The 23,092-nt window shown below is 47.7% G+C and overlaps 1 long non-coding RNA gene across 1 annotated transcript; it reads left to right on the forward strand.

Moving 5' to 3' along the window:
• Positions 1 to 586: 586 nt before the first annotated feature.
• LOC125759790 (uncharacterized) lies at positions 587 to 21,904 on the forward strand. The gene is made up of 3 exons (XR_007417480.1): positions 587 to 1,269; positions 3,537 to 3,582; positions 21,811 to 21,904. It is a non-coding gene; the product is annotated as an uncharacterized LOC125759790 (long non-coding RNA).
• The last annotated feature ends 1,188 nt before the right edge of the window (positions 21,905 to 23,092 follow it).

Here is a 23,092-nt window from a genome sequence, read left to right on the forward strand (position 1 = left end):
TTGTGTGATAGAAAGAGAGAGCAAGCGCGCGAGGGCATGAAAAATCAATATACCCGCAAATAAAATCTTCGTGATTGAACAAAAGCAGTAGAAATCGCGCATTTGCTGTCAGCACAGTGTATTAAGCGTTGCTACATCAAGACATCAACGCGTCGGCCACTCCCTACTGTGGGTTCTGCGCACGATACAACGAGCGAGCGACTGCGCACCGCGATACAACGGTGGCGGGTACAACGAAGCGGAGGCGCTGCCGTTCTCCCAGGCCGCCGAGCACCGCCTTCCGGCTCCCCGAGCGGGACGTGCGAAGTTTTGTGCGCCAAAGCGAGGTGCGCTCCCGGCGTCGATGAAGCGGCCACTGCGAGGGGTCGTCGGAGCACGTGCTGCCGCCTCTTCGACGAGCGGCGCCTGTCCGCTGTTCATCGCATTATAGTGCCGTTGGTGCACGGCACAGTATGTGTTGATTGGAGCGCGCGCACTGGATTGAGCGAACGTCCCGATTTCAGAGACAGTTCCGAATATTTTTTCACGGCGTTTTCGGAGTTCTACAAGAGGTGCTGTGACTATGTGACGTGCGGGCGTGTTTTTTTTTTTCTTGTTTGAAATGAGCTACGTTCTATCTGCAATATGCCAAGCTGCGACAAGGCAACCGATGAACCTGCTGCGTGACGCAAAAGTGACAATATCTAGAGTGGTCTTCAAGTAATTGTGCTGACATTCACGGGAAAAGACGGGTGTCGCTGTGCAACTAGTCGTGCTGATTTTCGGTAAACGAATAACAGCGTTGACGGCATCATACGGCCTGACATCGCAGCTCTTTAGGAAATCGGATTCCCTTTGTGCTCGAAATTTCCTCACATTGCACCGGCTAATCTTCAGATGGACTGTCATACATGTACCCCGGTAAAATCTCGTGATATAGATGTCTGCTCGCCTGGTTTAAATTCCCGCCTTTCCCCTTGGTTATTAGCAGACAACGCTGCTCATTTGAGGAAAAAAAGAAAACAGCTTTACCGAAGTCTTTGACGTGTCGTGGCCGACGGACGCTCCTGTTGCCAGGGCTAATAATATATAAGCGCCCTGACGGCCTCGCTGAATTGAATAAACAGCAATAAGTAATTTATAGCACCATATCTATGGAACTGTAGTCGACGACTTTGAACTCTGGTGGCCTGTGATTTTGTGACGCAGCAGCAGCCTCGATTTGACATGGAACAAGAGAGCAGCATTGTGATCCTCGAGGGAGAAGTGAAGCACCGAGACATGCGCAAGGTAATGGAAGATAGCGGATGCGTGTTTTAATTTATGAATGTAGTTGGAAATTGCCTTAATCGTGAGGCTTCGTTTATCACAGCAAACAATTTCATTGTTAGTGTGAAAAAAAAAGCGACCACGTATTTCTCCTGTAGCAATAGCGAAGCTCGTTCAGAGAATTTATGCTGCCACAAATGTAATTCGTGGGAAGATTTGCACCAATTTTCTGGGTTCGCAAGGGCACTTTTACGCCTGCTGTCGTGTCGTTCACGCTTGTGAATGGATAGAAATATCTACATTTAAGGAGTTTTGTATAACTGGTTGTCAGTGAAACCCACGCGCTCTTTGCGTGGGAATGGGTAAAATAATATACACGCTACTGACTCGCCGTAGAGCCTCTAAGCTAAAAAGATTCAAGGATCTCCACTTTATCAGAACGTTTTCGTACTGCATTTATTATCGTATTTATACATTCTATTTGGTAGAATAGAACTTTAAAAAATTCAGCTTCAAGACGAAACAACGCTATCAATTTAACCCCATAAGATGCCTATGCAGCTCGGAGAACAGCGCTGGAGCACAGGCAATAGCGTGGAAAGCGCTTTTTATGGGAGAGTAAAAGAGCCATTCCATCGTGAAAAACTGATCGTAAACTACGCAGCGCGGCCAGAGCTAATAAATACCGGAAAAGCCTTTGCTCTCTCTTCCTCCCTCTGTGTTCGTATAATCTTTAGTAATAGGCGCCGAAAAAAAAATTTCACCGGGAAAGGGCGCGACACTCTTTGGGATTACGACCGTTTAGAGGTAATCGGCAAGACATCAAGCGGTCCCGCGATATGCCATTAATTAAGGTAAAGTATTCAGGTGATGTGAGACTTTATGCTGTTCACGGCATGGCTGCAATGAATTTAGCATATCCTTGGGCTATTTGGCAGCGTAACCGTCCGGTACTTGCTTCTATAGTACACATTATGGCATTTATTCTTGCCTTACATTTTATACACTTTGCCGTGACATTTGTTCTGCTTTTCCTACACTTGCAGAATTTGTTATCGCGATTTTACGTCTCTGAAGTGATCCACTTAATATCCCATAATCCCTCCTATAGAACACCCGGTTCACTTGATTTCACATCTGCGAGGAAAAAAAAAATACACCCAGACCGCCGTAGTTATTTGTTCCGCTTACTTCAACTCGTTTAAAAATAAACTGTAGGGGTCCCACCCCATATTTGACGTGAGCCCTGCCGTTTCTCGAAGCCAGAAGCCCTTTCCTAATTGTGTATGAAGTTCGAAGCCTACGTAAACCGTGGAAATTCGAAGGCGCTTTTGCGCAGTGAAAAGCGATTTGCCAAGAAAGTACGGGGTCGGCTGGAAAGTTGTACGGATGGATAGCAGAAGTGGATTCCATGTTTCGATGGAATCAATGCCACTATGTTTTCATCGCCCTGCTCTTTAATGCGCACCCTGACTTGATCCACAAGGATTTTGCGCATTGGCTACGTACAGACACCCTCAGTGACCGTGACCTATTCAAGTGAAAAAATAATGACGCAATGACACGAATCGTCGAGAAGCACCTATAGGCTCCCTTCAGAGCGTACAGAAGACATAAAGGGCCTTCCACGGTCCGCTTGTACATCTTGTGCTTCCTGAACACTCCCTAATAAATTACACTGAAAGTGCACGAGCAAAGACAGTCTGACTGCGAAGAAGACGGGACGCGTCGTGTTGTATTCGCTTGCGTGACTCAAATAAGTAACTAATGGCTATATCAGAGATGTGCACTGTCAACCTACAATCCATCATAGCACACAAGGCAGTTTCAGGTCTCCCTAGTATCGCTAAATATTATATACTAATGGAACGCGTGGTGACATGACAAGAAAACACATGCATAAGAATGAGGAAGTAGAATGCAATAGATTTGGCACTAGACGTCAACATTTAAAGTTTGTCGCCGCATCTATTGCTTCCTACTCCCTCCTTAGACATTTGTTTTCTTGTCGCGCTATGACGCATAACCTCGACTGGCAACAACCTTTGCTGAACACTCATTTGATGCATCTCTGTTGACGTGCCTCACTGAGATTACGAACGACGCTAAGGCACAGGGATTGCCGTGCCCTATAGCCAGGTTAGTCCTGCCTCTGTAAAGCTACCCAACACCACTCCACCACCAAAACAAGCTAGTCCTTTGATGTATTTACATCGCATAACAAGAAGTATAGCTTTTAACCCCCTTTCCTCGCCTTCCCCTTTTTTTTATTCTTTTCTATTTCTTAGTGGCGGACACGATGGGCCGTGTTGACCAAACAGTCACCAGTGTCAGGTAAGCTTTGGCTTGTGCATGCTGTTTGCGCTCGGGCATGTTTCTCGCAACGTTGGTTTAGAAACGCGTTACATGATGTTCCTGAAACCTGCAGAAAGAACGAAGGCCTCAGTTTCCGCAGGTTTCAAGTCACGTGACACGCAAACGAAAATGGCGCGTAACTTCGCAAATCTGGAGTGACTGGCGTTAAACAGTTCACTAGTTCTTTATCGCTGCATTTAGGTTAGAGAAAATAATTCCTAGGCGAAAAGATTTGTGCAGTAGTTTTGTACGGTGCAATGGAACTTATCGGTTGGCCGTATTCATCGCACTAGTATTCAAACTTTCTCGCTGTATGATGTAAGTTGTTCGCTATTGGAAAGTGTTTTCTCAAACGAAAAATGAGACAAAGACGCTCAAGAACTCACCAAGAATCGAATTGCACGGTTATCCGGACGTTGCCCGCATATTGAAAAAGAAGAAAGAGTGAGCGATAATATAAACAACTAACGCCACTACAACGCTTGTTACATTGCAGGCATGAGATATTGGTACTAAAGCACTTTGTTCGTTTTATGACCTGCGGGACCTTTTCCAGGCATATGGAGCGAGGATATACAAACAGTATACGACCTTTCCAGAATGAGGATATATGAACGACCCCGCTGAAGCAAGAAATAATAAATAGTGTGTTCTGTTCAGCAGCATGTTTCAGTGTCACCGCATGCCAACGCGATAAAATTAACACTCTTCCGCTCCGTCCGTTATCAAAGCGTCACCATACTACTTGCTGGCGCGGCACGCGCAGGTATCTATTACAGCACAACCTGATAGCACTCCATTACTTCGTAGAAAAGAAGACAAAATAGGTAAACAAGAACAGAACGCAGCGGCGCTCATGCAAGGGCGCTACGCGGCACCGCCTGCCCATTGTGGACCAGTGGTCAGTCGGACGGCGTTTTCCGCGAAAACGAGCAGGACACGGCCCGTCATTGATCGACCACGTGGAGCGCACGGGCTACAGCAAGGCGCCGACACACAGCCTTTGGCCCCTCGGGGATGACGCCTTCACCTGGGCGCCGACACGTCGCCCTGACTCACGGCTGGCGATTGCGACAGCGCGGCGCCGACGTCGGGCGGGGGGCGGCCACCTTTCTTTTTTTTTTTAGGCGTCGAACACCTGGTATCGCAGCCCCTCGCTACTCACACGCAACCACCTCCTCGCTGCTTTGGTGAGGTCTGAATAACGCGAGTGGGGGAAATGGAGAGGCTGGAAAGACGCTGCTGCGAGCTGCTTGCGGCCGTAAAATAGATGACACGCGCATGGTCACGAGACAGCAAGCGTCTCCGTGCGCCTAACCGCAAATAACCGTGGTGCATAGTTGTTCCGGAAGCTGCACCGCTGATCGAACGACTTGTCAAACCACGCGTAATTCCGCGCTCTCGTCGGAGCACGATAAAGTGTGTTTCGAAAGCACTACTATTAACGGTTTTATTTTGCTGCTGGGATGTTTTATCTTCTGCTCTGAGCTATAAAAATGATTTTCACCGGTCACCTTATTAGCTTATCGAAGAATCACTTTCATCTAACCATGTGCATATAGAATTCCTGAAGGGTTACACGGTGCAAGGGAGCGTCTGATGTTCGAAGCAGGCCGCTTCACTCATGTCGCATTACCGTCGCACTTGAGTATTTAGGCAAGAATGCTATTCTTGTCAACTTATAGATTATGAGAGACGTGGGAACGCCCACGGCAGCCCTGTTCCCACCCGCTATGTTGCTCAATGAAGTCATCTTTTACGTACATACACGCAACTTGCATTCTGGCCTCTATTCCATTTCTCTACGTAAACGCGACGATCAGACATGGGCGCCGAGGTATACGTATGCTATATAGCTCGCCTATGGCTTCTCATACCGCAGCGGGGGAAAAAACGCGCCGGAAAAGAATAAAAGGAAGGAAATCAAATGGACGCAGTGATCGGTCCGTGCATGAGATGGCAGAGGGGTCCACTGTTCTCTATTATGAACGATAGGTGAGGGCGTGTTTGCCGTCCATGGGGCACCCACTCGGCGTATACGCGCATGCGTGCGTGTTTCACCCCAGGGCAGGGCGCCCGATGACATCCGTGCCCTTTTGGCGCTGCAGGGCGTGTTGTGATCTGTAGATTGGGCCTGTCTCTCGGGGTTCCACTGATCATCAGTGAGCTGGGGCAAAAAAGAAAAAAAAAACCTGTCCCCGAAAGCCTCTTGTGTAGGATCAGTGCCCCATGGTTCGCATTTGTACATCCAGGCTCGTAATGAGCCGCTGCCCTTTTTGCTCTGGTACTGCCGCTTGCAGGCTTGTGTTTCTGCCATTGGGTGCTTATACGAACCGTCGTCACATTTTATTTCTTTCTTTGAGTTAGTGATTTGAGGCTCGCCTCGCAACCTAGCTTTCCCTGTCTGGATTGTTGCGCGAAGATATCATGGACAGGAACGTTACTGCTGCTGCGACATAATGAATCTCATTAAATTAAAGATTAATTTCTTTTTCGTCATACTGTAGCTGGTATGCGACTTCTATAGGAGTGTCATGCGCGACAGAAGCTGCCACGAGTAAACTCAAATACGTTGGCCTTTTCTATCAAGTGAATGAATGAATGAATGAATGAATGAATGAATGAATGAATGAATGAATGAATGAATTAATGAATGAATGAATGAATGGCCCAAAGAAGAGGCGAACAGCACTGGCGCGCATAGTTTGACTAGACTTATACAACCAGCAAGTTGTCACTTCGGAGAAACAGAATAGTGTGCAAGAAGCATTGTATAAATAGAAATGGTCTACTGTTAACCTGTTTGATCGCCTAGAAAAAAAAAAGGAGTCGGATTTACAGAGAAGCTTGCGGGAATTCTGAGAGGACGAGCAGTGGAAAGGTGATAGCCATCGAATATAATACTAGCGAAGGTGACGGATCCAGTGGTAGTGTTCACAAACACTTAATCTTAAATATTTCCAGTTTTCGCAATACTTTTGAAAGCAAACTCCTTTGAAAACATTTGTTTAGCATAGGCAAGTAATGATTCGACTGTAGCGTAATATGTAATCTCTTTAACAGCTTAGCGGACAGGCTCGCTCATGCAATTTTCTAAATACGATGAAAAAGAGAAAGAAACATCCTTATCCATCCCTATTACTCTTGGCATTGTGCGCGTGCGTGTGTGCTTGTGTGGTCCTCAGAAAAAAAAAAAGGAAAAGAATAATATCTTCCTAACAGGTTTCTTTTGAGGACTGTGCTTCGGACAGAGATAAGAGCATAGGGAATTTGACGGTTACGTCTATTCGCATGAAGTGCTTACACTGCAGCAATGAGCCGCAAACACAGCCGGCATAGAGGAGAACGTAAATTTATATACATATAGTTTATATAGGTGGGCTTAAAATACGCGAGAACATCTTTATACCTGCGCTGGCGGGTCTACACAGGTGTGAAATGAACGGTGAACTAGGGCTTACAACTGTTATCAACTTTTATATAATCTGACCTATCTGCCTAGCCTGTTGACTACTCACTGGCAGAAAAAACAAAGAAACGATGGCAAAACAATAATGGGTGAAAATTTAGCCTCAGATGTTACCGCAGATTTTCCAGCCAAGAAGATGGACTATACGTTCTCTTTTTCTCGCAGTGTTTGATCTTGACTGTAAGTTAGGTTAGGTTGCTTACTTTGAGAGTAAGTGTAACGTGCAGTATCTAGACGACGCGAGAAACCTGCACTTGACAACAGAAAGTAGTAAGGAAAAAAAAGGCGACAGAAAGAGGGAAGAAAGCAACAAAGTGTAATAATGTCAAGCTTAGAGGTAATAACTTACTGCACAGAATATAAGAAGGCCACAAACAAAAAAGAAAAGAAAGTAGGGCACCCTTTTTTTTTGCGCATCATACGTTAATTCTTCAGTATATGAACAGACTAGTCCGCAACAGAATACTCAGACCACGCGGCTACTTGGCCAAAGTGGATCTTGGCAAGCGTAGTAGTTGGAAACTTGGAATGTTGCATGAAAGAACAACTGAATGTTGTTATCCAGTACATTAGAAAGTATTTGGCCAAAAACGCTATATGCATCATTGTGCCCAAAACATTGATGTGAGAAAGCAATGCAAAAGGATAAACAAGAACATTTAATTAATTCATCAGCTCACCGTGATATGGTGGTATTGGCAATTTTCTGCACGAGTACGACACTCAAATTTACAGCAACGACGATTCATAAGAAGTAAGTATTCATACAATCAAATGGGCCGAAATATTCCTTCCAGTTAGTGTTAGGGTAATTTTAACTCTCACCTGATGGTCGTTGACAAGCTAACCAACACCCAGTTTCGCGGAAGTGGCACATCTTGTGCTTCACACTTTAGTGGGCTACTACATTTCGCGTTTTTTCTGCTTGGTCGGGGCATGATTACCCTAAGGGTGGGAGAGAAAAGAAATTGAATGAAACCGTCAGATGATACCTCTACCCAAATTAAGCAAAGCATTAAGCTTCATAAATTTTACCAGCGTGCAAATTGTAACTTAGCGAGTTCCTCCTGATGTCTGTCAACTAAAATGTCACCACACAACATTACAATCATTATTTGGCTGAGAAAGCGCATCACTATGCAATTTACGCAGGGCATTTCATGATAGAGCTTTCGTTCGTGTCACATAAGCGATATATTTCTCTGAGACTGGACATGCGACATCTCACTGCACTTCCCGTAAACGGCAGTCATATCACCGGACAGACAGCCATCGCGGGTAATACAATTTCCTTTGACCACTGAGTCAGCACTCGTCCGTTAAAGAGCAGAGGACCAGCACCGTGATACCGTTTCGAACAACAAACGTTTATCCCTCGTCCACCTCCTACATTTTGATTAACGTAATTCAAGCAGTTCCCTAGGCTGAAATCTTCTCAAACAGCAGCATATTAAACAGCGCGAACACAGCACAAAGAAAGGAGCAACAGGACACAGCGCACTGTTCTGCGGTTCCTTTCTTCGTCCTGTGTCCGCACTCTTTATTATTCTGCTGTTTGACGACATGCACCAACCAGCCTACATGCACACGCTGCTAACTGAAACCTTCCTGCCCACACTTTTTTATTTATTTTATAATGAAAAGACTGGGCTACAAGCGGTGGTTGCGTCGTAACAGTAGCAGCAGGAATTGGACGGGCGCGGACAGCGTTGCAGCAAAAGCACGGACTAGGCAGCTCGTGCCTCGCGCAGGGCTGGCGATGTGGCTGCAGCGCTGGACATTCCTCTTCACTACTTGCGCAGGGCTGGCGATGTGGCTGGAGTGCTGGACATTCCTTTTCACTACAATTCGTCCCCCGTCTGAAAGGAGCCATCCTGGCGACTCACGGTGAACATATTACGAGCGGATCGTAATAGGGCTTCAGACGCTGTACGTGAACGGTTTCACGACCCCGAAAGCGTTGGTCTGTAGATGGTGTAAGTGGTTCGACAATATAGTTCACAGGTGACGTCTGCGCAACAACACGGTAGGGTCCCTGATACTTGGAAACAAGCTTGGAGGAGAGACCAGTAGGGACAGCTGGAACCCAAACCCACACAAGGGAGTCCGGAAGAAAGTGAGGATACGGGTGGTCATCGTCGCGCCGAGATTTTTGTCTCCATTGGTCGACTGTTGTGAACGACCGGGCGAGCTGACGGCATTCCTCGGCGCGGCGGGCAGCTTCAGAGATGGGCGTAGATTCGGAGGCATCGGGTCGGTACGGCAGAATGGTATCGAATGTGGTCGAAGGTTCTCGGCCATACACGAGGAAAAATGGCGAAAAGCCTGTAGTCGCCTGTGGAGCAGTGTTGTAGGCGTACGTCACAAAGGGCAAAATTAGGTCCCAGTCAGAGTGATCTGAGGCAACATACTTAGAAATCATGTCGCCAAGGGTGCGGTTGAACCTTTCCGTCAAGCCGTTAGTTTGAGGATGGTAGGCGGTAGTAGTACGATGAACGATACGACATTCGGCAAGGAGTGCGTTCACGACTTCGGAAAGGAACACACGTCCCCTATCGCTCAGAAGTTCGCGCGGGGCGCCGTGACGGAGAATGAAGTTCCGCAGGAGGAAAGATGATATGTCGCGGGCCGTGGCAGCAGGCAGAGCGGCTGTTTCTGCGTATCGCGTCAGGTGGTCGACAGCGACAACTACCCAGCGGTTTCCAGAAGCCGTGCATGGAAGGGGCCCATACAGGTCAATGCCAATGCGGTCGAAGGGCCTGGCCGGGCACGGGATTGGCTGGAGCGGACCAGGGGAGTGTTGAGGAGGAGCTTTGCGTCGTTGGCACTGTGGGCAGGACCGAATGTACTTGCGCACAAAGGTGTACATGCCTCGCCAATGAAACCTGGAGGAAAGTCGGGCGTATGTTTTGAAGACGCCCGCGTGTGCGCGCTGTGGGTCAGCGTGGAAGGCTGAACATATTTTTGCACGTAGATGGCGAGGTATGACCAGTAACCACTTGCGGCCATCAGACGTGTAGTTCCGGCGATAGAGGAGACCATCGCGGATTTCAAAGTGGGAAGCTTGACGGCGCAATGCTCGAGAAGCTGAAGAAAACGTCGACGGGTCGGAGAGGAATCGCAGAAGGGTGCTGATCCAAGCATCCTTGCGTTGCTCAGACGCCATGTCGCAGCCTGCTGGAAACGAAAGTGTTTCGTCCACGGCAGATAGGCAGGCAGCGCTTTCCGTTGACACAGGGGAGCGTGATAGGGCGTCGGCATCGGTGTGGCGGCGGCCGGACCTGTAGACGACACGCATGTCGAAATCTTGCAACCGCAAAGCCCAGCGAGCTAAACGGCCGGAGGGGTCCTTCAACGTGGATAGCCAGCAAAGAGCATGGTGATCCGTCACTACGTCGAAGGGGCGGCCAAATAGATAAGGTCTAAATTTACGAAGAGCCCAAATTATGGCCAGGCATTCCTTCTCCGTAACAGAATAATTCTTCTCCGCTTTAGTGAGGGTACGGCTTGCGTATGCGACGACGTACTCTTGGTACCCCGGTTTGCGCTGCGCGAGCACGGCGCCCAGTCCAACACCACTGGCGTCGGTGTGTACCTCAGTCGGGGCGGAAGGGTCGAAGTGACGCAGGATTGGCGGTGAGATTAGCAGACAGCGCAACTCTCGGAAGGCATCGTCACAGGCAGGCGACCAAACGTAAGTCTTCGAGTCGCTTCGTAGGAGCCGATTCAAGGGAGCGGTGATGGTCGCAAAATTACGAATGAAGCGGCGAAAATACGAACAGAGGCCAAGGAAACTGCGAAGTTCTTTTAGAGACGAAGGTCGAGGAAAGTCAGCGACTGCCCGAAGCTTGGCGGTGTCGGGAAGAATGCCGTCTTTGGACACAACATGGCCGAGGATGGTGAGCTGACTTGCGCCAAAGCGGCATTTCTTCAGGTTGAGCAGAAGGCCGGCGTCAGTTAGGCACTGCAGTACTTCCTCTAGCCTGCAGAGATGCGTGGGAAAATCTGGCGAAAATATAACCACGTCATCTAAGTAGCACAGGCACGTTTTCCACTTAAGACCACGCAAGAGATTGTCCATCATCCGCTCGAATGTTGCGGGCGCGTTGCAAAGACCAAAAGGCATGACACGGAATTCGTAAAGGCCATCAGGTGTGACGAAAGCCGTTTTAGGTTGGTCGTCAGGTGCCATGGGGACTTGCCAATAGCCGCTCCGTAAGTCGATAGAAGAGAAGAACTCCGCGCCTTGGAGGCAGTCAAGGGCGTCGTCAATTCTCGGTGAGGGGTAAACGTCTTTTCGAGTTATCTTGTTAAGACGACGGTAATCAACACAGAAGCGAATTGACCCGTCCTTCTTCTTAACGAGAACAACTGGAGATGCCCAGGGGCTATTCGAAGGCTGGATGACGCCGCGCTTCAGCATGTCAGCTACTTGGTCGTCGATAACCTGGCGCTCTGTTGCGGACACACGATAGGGTCTTTGTCGCAGTGGCGCATTGGTACCCGTGTCGATGCGGTGACTAACAGCTGACGTGCGGCCGAGGGAAGCATGCTGGCAGTCGAAGGAAGAGCGGAACTTGTCAAGGAGGCGTAGAAGCTGGGCGCGTTGAGAAACGGTTAGCGTGTCGGCGATGGAGCTGCTCAGTACGTCAGGCGTAGTAGTCTCCTGCGATGAGTCACAGGACACTCCGGCGACTTCGTGTTCGGCGGCAGAACCAGTTGGCAGGTCAATGATGGTAGAAGGGTCGACACCAGCACCTCCACCAAAATATAATGAAAAGACTGGGCTACAAGCGGTGGTTGCGTCGTAACAGTAGCAGCAGGAACTGGACGGGCGCGGACAGCGTTGCAGCAAAAGCACGGACTAGGCAGCTCCAGCTCGTGCCTCGCGCAGGGCTGGCGATGTGGCTGCAGCGCTGGACATTCCTCTTCACTACTTGCGCAGGGCTGGCGATGTGGCTGGAGTGCTGGACATTCCTCTTCACTACAATTCATTTGAAAACTCTCAATGCCATTTGCAGCGTTGCAGAGAGATGTGGTGTTACAAGTTAGAAATGACAGTCTTGAATGATGCATGATCAGGGTTGCTGGCGATGGAGGCAGGAAGGTGGTTCCATTCGGATGAAGTCTTCGGCACGTAGGAGTGGAAGTACATGTTGGTATGGCAGAATGGCACATGAACTTTGAAGTTATGGTGATGCGAGATGAAACGTAAGAAGGTGGCGAGAACAATGTGCGTTTTATTTCAGGATTCATGAAAATTATTTTGTGGAAGAGGCATAGGCGGGCCTGCTTCCTCCAGTTAGAAAGGGTAAGGAGGTCTGGAGAAGTTTTTATTGGTGAGATACTAGCAGTACGGGAGTAATTAGCGACAATGAAACGAGCTGAGCGATTTTGGATGGCTTCTAGTACATTAACAAGTAAACAAGAATGTGGATCTCAGATTGATGAGGCGTACTCGAGTTTAGGTGTGACTAGTGTTTTGTAAAGAAGTTTTAATGAAACAGGCGCTGATGAAAAGTTACGGCGCAAGAAGCCGAGAGTGCGGTTCGCATTGTCAATCACATAATTGATATGACTATTCCATGTTAAGTTGTTGTCTATGTGGACACCTAGATAATTGTAAATATTGACAGATGACAACTGAAAATTAGTAATGGAATAAACAGGGCTAGTGCAGTAAGTAATTCCTCGAGAGATCCTAAGTATTTTACACTTGTTGATATTCAGTTTCATTGACCAGAGTGAGCACCAAGAGGTAATGTTGTCAAGATCAGATTGAAGTAGTGATGAATCATGCGGGTTAGTTATTATGCGGTAGATGACACAATCATCGGCAAATAGCCTGATTGTTGATGTACTGCTGGATGGAAGGTCATTAATAGAAATGAGAAAGAGTAAGGGTCCAAGGACAGAACCTTGCTGCACACCAGATGTTGCGGAACAATTGCGTGAGTTATGACCGTTAGCTGTTACACGTTGGGTTCTATTAGACCAGAAGCATTCAACCTGTCATAATATGTTTGAGTCAATATTTAGCATGCTTAGTTTTAGTAGGAGTAAACGGTGAGAAACGGTGTCAAAAGCTTTTTGAAAATCAAGGAAAATACTATCGATAATGTAGCCAGTGTCAGATTCTGAAAATAAGTCGTTGGTGAAGAGAAGTAGTTGGGTTTCGTATGAGTAGTGTTTCCTAAAACCATGCTGACTGTTGTGAAAGAAGTTATTTTCTTCAAGAAATATAATTAAGTTAGAATAGATGATGTGTTCAAGAAGCTTACATGGAATACTAGTCAAAGTAATGGGCCTGTAATTAGAAGGATTAGAACTCCTTTAATGAATTCTATGATTACTTGAAAAAGTGTTGCAGGGCCCCTTTAGCAAAATTGCGTCATAAAGAAGCTCTTGCTGGTCGTTGACGTTGCTGGAACTCAGCTGCGTTTCTCCAATGGAGTTCGACAGAAAGCACTGGGACGCGGAAGAAGAATCTGCAAATCGCATCGTGTGTTCCCCTTCAATACAACACGAAGAAGCGGCCGTGTATACGTTTGCAACGGGGCTCCCTCTTTAGAGTTTCTTTCTTCAATGTTGCTTTTTTTTCCATTATTATTTTCGCGTGGTTCTTCTTCCCTTAAAAACAACACGCTCGTTTTAGTCTGCGCATGATTGCCAAAGACTGCGAAGACTGCCTTTATTTCAACTCGGGCGCTCGCGCTCAGCAGCTCCGCGCTTCGAGCACGCCAGACCCGTTCACGCGAGCCCCAGTCGTGGCCACCGCTGTGGCATGCATTGCGCGGCGTCAAAATAAACTGAGCCAGCGGCTCCGCTTTCTTCTTTCTCTTCCCCATCTGGAGCGCCTTGTGATTCGGCCTCGCTTTGTCTCTGGAAACGGCGACGACGACGACAACAACGAGCCGAATCGGCGTCTCTTTCTTCCCTGCGCTTGTCTTGCACGTCTTTCTCCCTCTCGGCTTTTGTTTCGCTCGCGCGCTATTCAGACAGCTGCGCACGCCGGCAGCCAGAAGCAGCAACAGCAGAAGGCGGCCGCGCGGTGACGGCTTGGCCGCGTCGCTTGAGTTAATTGCGCCAGTGCGAATGTTGGGGTTTGTTCTTCGCCTTCCCGCTCTCCCTTCCAGTTCCGGCGCCCTGCAAGTGCGCGCGCTCGGCTCGGTTGATTCGAGCTTAATTAGCGGCCGCGAGGAGCGCCACCACGTGGATTCGCGGCTGTCTAACGGAGCGCGAAATGGAGCAGCTTGTGTTTGCCACGTGACGCCGCCGGATCCGTCCCACTGACTGTTCCACGGAGCTCCCTCCGGTGTGCGGCGCCTTTTGGGCCCAATGAACCCGTCTATGTGGGGACGGGCGCACACGAGGAAGGGGCGTGTGGACTCCACTACATGCCTCCCGTTGCTGCGGCCTTTCGAATTCGCGCCGCACCAAACATTTCACGCAACGCCACTAGCATTACACAGCTGACTGCGCTGCAGGAATATTTGCTGCTGAAGGGCACGTAAAGGCGTCTATTCATTTCCTCGCATTGTCTGAAAAACCTCGACAGAACATCCTCTTCTGATTAATTCTCGCGTAGACTCTATTGTGCGGGTCTCGCAAAAATAACTAAAGCGGCTTTATGAAGATATTATGTGTAAACTACAACAACAACAACAACAACAACAAAACACGGAGTTGGTGCAGTTTGTGTAACTTATAGTTGACTAATCGGTCTAAATGTAGTTGAAATAGTGTTAGAAGAAAAAAAAATAAAAGACGAGACCAGCTCTTGGTGACATTGACAATCCAAATTTGCTATGCAATCATTTGGCATTCAATGTTTATATACCGTGCTAATGAATACGCGTTCGCCAAAGAAAACGGACCAACAGATGTGAGGTTCACTGTAGTAGCATGCTAACTAAGGCTATATGCGACAGGCCGTGGGCGTCGCTACGCATCAATCGTCGCAACGCTGTATCGACTGAGAAGTCAGCATCAGCGTGCTGCACACGCGCATCATGCTGCGCCAATATCCGATGAAAAGCACGGGGCTATGACACGCCAATTCCCTTGAATTGCTGTCATTCGTAATGCGAAAAGAACTGACACATGAAGCGGGAAATACGGCGAGCGTACGGCGTTAAGATCCAATGGTAACAAAAACCCACGTGACCCAGTGACGACGTCACGTTTCAATGTCAGTTAAAAACCGAGCTGGCCCACACCTGAAAAAATTGATTTTTCCCAATACGAAAATTGAGTTGGACCCGCTTTCTAAACCGGCCTCGCCACCCCGGAAATTGAATTTGACCCCCCATAGAGTTGACTTGGCTCACCCGAAAAGTTCGTGCGGCCCATCCTCAAAATTGACTTTGCTCAATTCGAGCACAAGACCAAGTGATCACGTCTTATGAAATAGTGACGTGAACAAGTAACAACCTTATGTTGCAAGGTCGCATGACCGAGTGATGACCTCATATGACAATGTCACGTGACGTAGACGTCGGCGTAGTCGACATGCCGTGCCCAGACACGCCGTGGCCTCATCGACCGCAGCAGTCTCCTCCGCGTTTGCGTTTGCGTTTGCTCAGCTCTGCTTTCGCATTCAGTGCACGGAAGGCGACTTAAGTGCCGCTGAGTTTTTGCACTAAGTGCTACAGTGCTAGTGTTAGACACGCGGTCTTCTGAAATCTCTGCGCAGCGTCGTTGTCTTAGCCATATTCATCCTCGCTTAGCATTACCTTACGACGCGCAATGAGAAAGCAATTGGCTGTTGTTGGCTAGGATGAAAAACTAGTCGGAGTTCGTGCGAGTCCTTTGACTGCTTTGCAAACTCTTTGTTAGCGAGTACACGTCCGGAATGTGCGCGATCGCGCCGGTGGCGTAGATTACACAATAAAGATATACACTGATATTTTTCTTATTAGCTGTACACTTATCCCGCTACTTTTAACAAAGCGGCAAAGGTAGTAAGATAGGCGGCAACTTGAGTGAAAATATGGGATAACAGTGACATCGTCTTCTTGATGCTTTTGAAATGTTTAATTCTAATTTATTTATTGGTGTGTTTACCTAAAAAAACCAGACGTGTCTTTGTTTACGGGTTTAGTTGTATGACCAGATAAAATAAAGCTACTTTTCAACATAATACGGTCGAGGGGCTGAAATCTTACCGGTCTTTTATTTTCAAATACTTTACGCTAGATCGCTCCATAATCACTAGAGCCATAGTTTCTACTTATATCAACGGTGCTGCCAGATATCCGAGTGCTGACACAGAGGCTCCCATAGAGCAAGCGTCGAAAGGCTGTCAACGAAGAAGCGGCATCGCTGCTCCCTCTCGACCTTCGGCCGTTGTAATGAACGATCTTAACGGGAGCAAGTGCTGACAGGCCCCGCGATGCAAGTGGAGCCAACGCGGGCCCATCGGCGGCACGCTGGCCTCCTCACGGCTAGCGTGTCGCGGTCTGTAACCGAATAGTGCGGCCTCTGTCCGTCGAGATGTTATTGATGGCGTTCGGTCGCGAGGTCTCTGTCGTCTGGGATACATTTGGTACGCTTTATTAAGATTGGTATCGGCCGGTGATTCATCGGACTTTGTCGGCCGTTTGTTACGGCACCGCACGGCGAAAACTCCTTTGCGCTTGATCCACAAGCGGATAAATAAAAAAAAAGGCTTCAGTGCCGAGAAGCTTCCTTCCGGTTTCCGGACACATCATTTAGTCCAAGGGCTTCCCGCATCTCTAGGCGTCGACGTTGAAGGTGCGCATGCGCCTGAGATTCCTAGCTCGAATAGTTTATGGCAGAAACGTGCGTCATTTATCGTGACGATAAAAAAAAAACATGTATATAGAAGAGTCTATTCTGAAATACATGCCAACTTGTGCTGTCATTCATTTCACAATGCTTGCGGCTTATCTTATGTTGGCGGTGTTTATTCTTTTCTTTCTTCGCGGTTTGTCATCTATTTAAAAATTTCCCGCAGGTCCCACGCATTGCGCGAATCGATTTTACGCGAAGCAGTCAGCGAGTAGCTGCCTATATCGCAATATTTAGCTTTACCAGTCTTTCGAGGTGGATTGACGTCTATGTGTGAGTAGAGTAGGTGTGCGCATATCGTGGGCTTACTAGGCGCGTCGACTACACTGTCGTGTGCTCATGGTCAGAAGTAACGTCGGCAGTCAAGTTCACAGTCGTCACTTTTATTGAAACGGTGTCTAAGCAACGTTCGTTGGCGTATTCCTGCGGCGCGAGTAACGCTAAATACTATAACCCGCGGAGACGGGAGTAAATATGTAAAGTTTATTACATTGTTATAAAGCTGATAGCCACCAATGCAACCATAATTCACGTTCGACAAGCACTACCACCGCCATAATTGATATTAGGCAATCGTTGATGTAATTCGTTTATTTAAGATCTGTACCGCGTGGTTGTTGTCGATAGGCCATTGCAGCAAGTTTGTCAGCGTTTGTCCGTTACATTAAAATCGCTATCACAAATATGTCATTCTCTTGTTTAACCCCCACAAGGTGTCTCGTAAAATTTTCCCTGTCTATTATCGCTGTTACTGGGTTGATATAGATTTAATAACATGTGGAGCATACCATGGGCCGTGGTATGCGGGTATATGCGACACGTGACGGGAGAAAAGGGTTTCATGGCGTACGCAACTCGCCCGCCTCTCTACCTTGCAACAGGAATCGAATATTATTCATGTCATGACCTGTCAGTCATGTCCGTGAAGTACTCCTGCCTGTCCTCCTATGCCAATTTTGGTACATACCAAGTTAAGGTGGTGAACACACACACACACACACACACACACACACACACACACACACACACACACACACACACACACACACACACACACACACACACACACACACACACACACACACACACACACACACACACACACACACACACACACACACACGCACGCACACACACACACACACACACTAAGATAGATAGATAGATAGATAGATAGATAGATAGATAGATAGATAGATAGATAGATAGATAGATAGATAGATAGATAGATAGATAGATAGATAGATAGATAGATAGATAGATAGATAGATAGATAGATAGATAGATAGATAGATAGATAGATAGATAGATAGATAGATAGATAGATAGATATTATTCTATTTTGTGGTGATTTAAAATTATATTACTTATTGTTCAGTAATCAGTAATCTATTCAAAATATCGCCACATTTCTATTTGGCTACAAATTTGGCGCTAAAATTAAATGACATGGCTATTTTGTCTGCGTTCAGCTTGAGTCCTGGCCCATTTTAAGATCGGTTCCGTGGCAACTCTGCGTCTTTTGAACGGAGGCGCAAGGTGCAGCCACCTCATGTGACGAGAAACAGCTAATCTCGACAGGCTCAGCGGCTGGTGGAGCGCGACGCAAGACGTCTCGCGTCCGCGGATGTCGTAGTTGGGAGAGGGACCACTTGGCAATGTTCTTCTGGGATGTGCTGGATTAATGGAGCCGTCAAGTTTTGCATGGTGCCACCACGCCTCCGAGCGAGAAAATGCGCATATGTCCTCATTAGGCACCGCTTATTAATTACGCGGCGGCTGCTGCTGCTGCTCTGCGGGTTCCCGTTGTGCGCGCCGCAGGAAGAGCTGCGGTGTCTCCACGACTCCCAGTGTTGAGACGCGCGCGCACTCTGCAGAGGCTTCTGCGATGACTCAGGGATAATGACAGCTTTCTTTTCCGAAAGGAGCTCGGGCTCTCTCCCGGAGCCAGAGAGAGCAGTCCGACTCGGGTTGTGCGCGCCTGTTCCGACCCGGGGTTCCCTCGCCGCCGTTGCTCCACTCGGGCGCGCGTCTGGGCTTGATAATCACAGTAATAACGCGGACATGCCGGCATCCGAACGCTTTGTGGAGGAACCCCGCGCACGGTGACTTGCGCTCTTTGTGCATCTGACGGCCGCCTGCAAATGGCGGCGCGCTCCCTGCGCGACCATCGAGGGCCGTGCGACTGATCGGCGGGGGATAAAGGGGCGCCGTTTTGCTCCCCGCGCCTGCCTCCCTGCGCGCTCTTCGCCGGAGGAGTCGCACGGAAATGACACGTCTGCAGCCGCCCCTGCTCGCCCTGGCTTCGGGCCTCGAGCGCTGATTCATGGCCCGGCCTCATCCGCCGCTGACCCAGGCTCGACTTGCGCGTGCTCTTCCGCCTAATTGTTCGCCCGGGGCCGCGTGCCGGACGTAGCGCTTCCTCACCGGGGCGGAAACAGCGCGCGAGCGAGTCGTCAGTGCGCGCGCGCCTTTTCCCATGGCAGCCACTGGCACGCCATCAAATCGCAAATTAAGACCTTCACATAATTAAAGTGCCGGCGCAACTGAACTGCGCGCCAACAGTGCGACCCCCCTTCGCCATCGATCGCTGTCTTGTTTTCTTAGTTTAATCTCGGCTCATATTTGTTCCTGACAGCGATTATTCCGGGTCAGCTGACGAATGGCTGGTGCAGTGTGTGAATGTTCCAGCTTCTCTCAAAAGTGAAGCCGCATTGTTTGAAGCAAAGCATGTTTCTTCGAGTTTGACGTTGCTGATTTACCGGAATGTAATTACAGAGGCTAAATTTCTTAATTTAATTCATGAGAAAGTTCAGGGAAGCGTAAACAAACGCAATGTGAATTTTCTTCTGTTCTACTATAGATAATTCTCTTGCGAGAACCTTCGACAGTGCTGAAGAATATTGTGAAGTACTGGTGTCTCTATGTATCTGAAGAAGAAGAAGAACGGAAACTTTATTGTCAAATCAATGAGATTTGAGTCCGGGAAATGGGAAAGACAGTGCGAAAGGAGACGTAGCACAAGAGAAGGAACACACAGGACAAGCGCTGTTGGACTCTTCGTATATGCGTGACGAACTCTCCCTATATATACTGGATTCTAAGAGATGGCAAACGCGTGAGGGGGAGACAGAAAATTAGGTGGGTAGATGAGATTAAGAAGTTTGTAGGTATAACGTGGCATCAGAAAGCACAGGACCGGGTTGATTGGCGGAACATTGGGAGAGGCCTTTGCCCTGCAGTGGGCGTAGACAGGCTGATGATATATATATATATATATATATATATATATATATATATATATATATATATATATATATATATATATATAATTGCAGGGAAGGACTTCTTGGACGCCGGTAAATAGTGTGAATAAAAAGAAGACACGCGTCGAAAAACAGAATGGTTTCTTTACGTTTCGGCCGTGGGACCGGCCTTCGTCAGAATAACAGAAGCGACAGTGGTGCTACAGCATATAAGCGCATACGTTTCGCTTGCAATGATCACGTGAGCGCAAACATCATAAAAGCAAGTGCAACAATCAGACATGAAATATATATTGGGGCCCCGTATCACATCCTACGTACAAGCAATCAATTCACTAGTCACGACACGTGCACAAGGATTACAGGTGGTACAAGGAATAACATCTACAGCGGTCACTGATGCAAGACACTAAGTTTCCCCGCACTCTCATTCAAACCGCCTGCGATTGTATTGAACTTAAAGATGAAAAATGATTCGCGAACTTCCCTGTCATGATGCGTTCGGAAGCCAGACTCCAGAATCGTGGCTCTAATGTTGTCAAATGAGTGGCCCATTGCGTTAGCATGCTTTGATATTGGAAGGTGAGGAAGTGAAGAGATATGAGCCTTGTGATTGTTAAACCGATATCGGAAGGGTGTTTCGTTTTCGCCTACGTATTGCATTTTGCAGATTGAACATTCCAGGAGGTAAACTACATTACGCGTGTCGCAGTTATAGTCACCATTTATTTTCACGCTGAAGTTAGATGCGGTGCTGTTTGCGATAAGTGAAGTGGTCATATGGTGGCAGACTTTGCAACGAGATTTGTTGCAAGGACGGCAGCCAGTAGGTTTATTGCGTGCGCTTTTTCACGACGTGAGTAGGTCACGCAGATTTTGTTTTGGGCTCTTCTGTACGTCACACGCGGTGGTTCTGGGAAAATTGATTATAGTCGTTCGCGGAACATGGGAGAGGCCTTTGCCCTGCATTGGGCGTAGACAGGCTGATGATATATATATATATATATATATATATATATATATATATATATATATATATATATATATATATATATATATATATATATATATATATATATATATATATAATTCGTCAACCAGGAATTCATGGGATCACGATATTCTTGGCTGCGGCTGGATCACTTCAATGGGGGCGAAACGCAAGAACGCTCGTGTCTCTAGATATAGGTTCGCGGTGAAGAACTCCACAATTGAGTACCACGCGAAAGAGGATGCGGAGAAGCCATATCTATCTATCTATCTATCTATCTATCTATCTATCTATCTATCTATCTATCTATCTATCTATCTATCTATCTATCTATCTATCTATCTATCTATCTATCTATCTATCTATCTATCTATCTATCTATCTATCTATCTATCTATCTATCTATCTATCTATCTATCTATCTATCTATCTATCTATCTATCTTTGTGTGTGTGTGTGTGTGTGTGTGTGTGTGTGTGTGTGTGTGTGTGTGTGTGTGTGTGTGTGTGTGTGTGTCTGTCTGTCTGTCTGTCTGTCTGTCTCTTAGTATGTTTCTTCCTTTCTTTCGTCAGTAAGTCTTCAGCTTCCGGACACTGCCCTGAGGATAACGCATCATGGCCGCCGCCCGGCGTGTCTCAAAACGATGCTCACGTCTCGGTGTGTCACAGGGGTGCACGGCGGCCATCAGCGCAGCAGCCGCGGACAGCAGCAGAGGACAACCCCGCCCCTTTCAGATCGCGCGCGTCCCCAGGAGAGGGGCCCTCCGCCCGGCACGCGTGGCACCAAAGCCTCGCACACACGCACGCGCCGCGCGGCTGCAACCACGTACACGCCACACTGGGCGCTCATTCTGATTCCCGCTGCCGAGCTGTATGCAAATGACGGCCGCCTCCAGAGCGAGGACACCTACGCAGTTACCGCAGTGCTTCTTGCCTGGGCCAACGTGCCACGAGGTCCCCGCACAAAGAACTCTGCGCACCATGGCTTTAGGGATTTGGCCAAACCCACGGAGCGTCGCGATGCCGTCCCTTCTACTGTATATATATATATATATATATATATATATATATATATATATATATATATATATATATATATATATATATATATATATATATATATATATATATATATATATATATGGCCGCACGAGGAAAATGTCATTTACACATTCGCGACAAAGAATCGCGTATATCGGGTCACCCCTTTCATTCACGGCATTGAATTACGGTGTTTCAATACCTGCCGGACAACCTCCCGCGGCTTTCTTTGGCTTTTGTTTCTCCCCCTATCAGAGAGGACGGCACTCTAAAATAACATAGTGTAGACACGGGAATGGTGTGACATGCAATAAAAACTCTGTCATACAATTTTTTTCTCCATTTTTTTTTCTCGCCTCCCGACATTATATTAAATTGACCTTTCTGTTTCCACTTGTATGAGACTTCCACGAAGGCCCATGTGTAAAGTAGGACAAGCGAGCTCATGCAGAACACAAACGCCTTTGTCAAGGCAAGGTGGGAGGCTGGGCTAGTGGTGAATACTATAGACGACCTTGTCTGCGCATTTTACGGAGGCGTTTTTATGTTTCCCTTTGCACTTGCGCGGTGCTTCCTTCCCTGGACAGGCCCTAGCATATATCTGATTGATTTTCTGCGGCGCAGAAAAAACAGCAGAAATCCCCGAGAGTTCACCACTTTTCTGTAGTCTATGTGAAACAGGATGCAGGAGGTAGCGCATGACTGCCACCTTCTGCCTTCTCGTTGACTGTGCTTCAGCAACAATGTTGCCACATCTGGTCTTTTTGTGCAATACCTCGGACACACATATGAGCAGTGTAGCGGATAATCGGCTTCTTCCAAACAAGCTATTTGCGCCTTAAAGCTGTCATGAATGGCGTAAGGACAGAACATAATTAGTTCATTCCATAGGCAGGTGTGCGCAATGGCC

Source organism: Rhipicephalus sanguineus, chromosome 1, assembly GCF_013339695.2.
Source record: "Rhipicephalus sanguineus isolate Rsan-2018 chromosome 1, BIME_Rsan_1.4, whole genome shotgun sequence".
NCBI lineage: Eukaryota > Metazoa > Arthropoda > Arachnida > Ixodida > Ixodidae > Rhipicephalus > Rhipicephalus sanguineus.